We start from the raw sequence: 2,769 nt of genomic DNA, 5'->3' as shown, positions 1-2,769 counted from the left end.
CTGTATTGGAGGAGGATATTCTTCAAAATCTTGGGAATAAAGAACATAAGTCTGTCTTCCTTTACTAGCTACACTACAAACTATACTATATTACTAACTATACTATATTAACACACAACTGGTCCCATCGAGGATAAAGACACTGGGTAGTGCAAAGATAAGACGTGACCATACCTGACTGAAGGGACTTCCTTATCTAAACAGGTGAAGGAATTTATGTGTCCATCAGAGGGAGCTATCAGCCAGCAGTGGACATCTGGACAAAGAAGGACAGAGAGATCAAGTCCTTGCCAGAGCATAACCTGCAGGATTGCTGTGGATTCTTTTCTCTCTGATGACGGTGACCGTGAGTTCTGGTTTATCTGGGACGATCCAGGTTTATGCCTCTTGTTCTGGTGTAATTATTTATAGTGCTTCCGTTCAATCTCAAAATAAAATGGATGATAAATTATATGGGCATCCTGACCCAAAGCATTCAGCCTTTTCTATCCCACCTGTTTTTCTCAGTGCTGCACCTTCTTTGCTAAGTTCCTTCAGAATGAACAACCTGTTCTGATTTTTGACTGGCATCTTGCCAAGATATCCCTTCTCCCCATGATACCTCTAGAGGAAAACGATGTATCCACCCACTTACATAGGCTCTGGGCTAGGGGGCAGCTGGACTGCACAGGTAAAAACCATCCAAGTCGGAGTCAAGGTGACAGGGATATTAAGCCAATAGGGTTTTAGTGTCTGGTCCCATGGACAGTAATTAAAAGAGTGAGTAAAGAATACTAAGATAAGACTGACAATAAAACATACAAACAAAATTAGAAACAAAGGTCTACAGCCATGCTACCCTGAACAAGCCCGATCCCGTCTGATCTCAGAAGCTAAGCAGGGTCAGGCCTGGTTAGTACTTGGATGGGAGATCACCTAGGAAGACCAGGTGCTGTAGGTGTGAAAAAAAAAAAATAAGGGATTGTAAACTGACAAGGTCCTTGCAATCTGTGAGGTCAACCACGGGTTGCCTCGCCTAAAAAAAAATAAAAGTTAGAAACAAAGGCTAACACTTTTGGAAAAGGCATTAGCCAATTATTTCCTCAAAAAAAAAAAAAAAGACAGGTTATTTTTGAAGACTGATGTTTGTTTCTAAATGTTCAGGTGGGAGGTCTGATCTCAGACATGGTAAGCACCCAGTAGAGTGAAAATATGGAGCATTTGGGATCTTTGAGGCTTTCTTAGGAAGAGGCATTCTTGCATATTGATTGTCCTTGCCAGAGAAGTAACAGAGGACATATTTGGGGTCATATTAGCACTATGCATTCATTTTAAAAAGAGTATTTCTCTAACAAAGTTAAAAGGAGAGGTCAGTTTATCTAAGAGACCAACGTCCTGTAGCTAATCAACTTCACTTCCTTCTGCAATTCTCCAGGGTAACAGCAACCTGCTATGTGGAGCTGCCAGAGAGAGGGGCTGTAACTCCCCAAGTTCTGTTTTCCTTTTTTGTTACAAATTATAATTTGCCACACATTATAATTTATAAATGCCACATGTACCGTTGGGGGAAAATCAGATTTACAGGAGGAAGGACAACTGATTTTCATATATTAGAGCAGTAATTGGTTAGGGATATTGGTGAAAATGTCTCGGAAAAGAGAAAGAATATTTGATGTTTGGACTTTTTCTCCACGTGGAATAGAGTGTCATCCCCAACCCCATCATGTAGAGCAGAGTATTTAGAATAAAATACTAGATTGTAATTTACTCGATTTAAAGGCTTCTTTTCTGATTGCTTATGATTAATGGGCCAGCTTATGATTAATGGGCCAAAGAGGTTCTGGACACAAAACCACTTCACACGACATGTTGTTAACAAATATTTATTGAGCACTCAGTTTGGCCAGGTACTGTGTTAGAAAAGGAAGCGACATTGGTCAGGATCCTCAAGAATCTTATAGTCTAATGTGCTTAACAGTAATTAACCGACTATCGAACCACATACACATAAAATTATAATTGTATAAACAATTAAAGAGAGCCGACCTTTGCAATGTGGTGAATAGGATCCTCAGTGAGGTAGTATCTTAGGGCCAATGTGCTTGGTGCTGTGAGGGTATGGAAGGCGAACTGATGAAGACTGGGTCAGAAAGTTTCCCTTAGGACACGACTCTGGGCTTGGAGGGCACGTGGGCATCACCTGGGTGGGGAGCTGGTGTGGGGGTGAGGTGAGCAACCACGTCCAGCACACGGGGGCGCTGTCTATTTTTCCATTATACGATCTAATCCTCAACGGTATTGGAAAATTCCACCCAAAGACACTAAAAGTGTGTCGTGACTACTATTTTCTAACTGCAAACATCCTCCAAAACTTTTTTCCACTTCATAAATGAAGCATATGGATACTAGGTCACATTTAAGGTTAGTATGGAAACTAGATTACAATGACACTTCTTAGAGATAAAGACTCTATTTAATAGTTTTCATTCAAGAAGCATTCATTGAGTTGCTCTGATATGCCAGGCACTGTACTAGGTGTTTTTTTTTTTTTAAACTGTGACATGAAACAGATCATTTGATAGTTCAATCATTTGTTGTCATCTAAAGATTTTTTACTTAAAAGCACTATGAAGCTTCGGAAGATATTATGAGATTGTTATTACATAGATTTAGATGTATTTCTGATCAAAGCATATATCCCAAAGTCTATCAATGGTGTGCGTGGCATTGCTGATAGAATCCCTCCTATTACAGGCTATCGGAGCTCGTATTAGAATAGAACTGTTTTTC

General features: G+C 39.9%; 1 protein-coding gene and 1 pseudogene across 1 annotated transcript in view; one reads left to right on the top strand and one right to left on the bottom strand.

Moving 5' to 3' along the window:
- The window catches only part of KCNB2 (potassium voltage-gated channel subfamily B member 2), a 305,417-nt gene that overhangs the window by 94,960 nt on the left and 207,688 nt on the right, over positions 1-2,769 (bottom strand).
- On the top strand, positions 822-940 carry LOC112472734 (annotated as a pseudogene).

Source organism: Pteropus alecto, unplaced genomic scaffold (assembly GCF_000325575.1).
Source record: "Pteropus alecto unplaced genomic scaffold, ASM32557v1 scaffold87, whole genome shotgun sequence".
NCBI classification, from domain to species: domain Eukaryota; kingdom Metazoa; phylum Chordata; class Mammalia; order Chiroptera; family Pteropodidae; genus Pteropus; species Pteropus alecto.
This window is presented reverse-complemented; position numbering and strand designations above follow the sequence as displayed.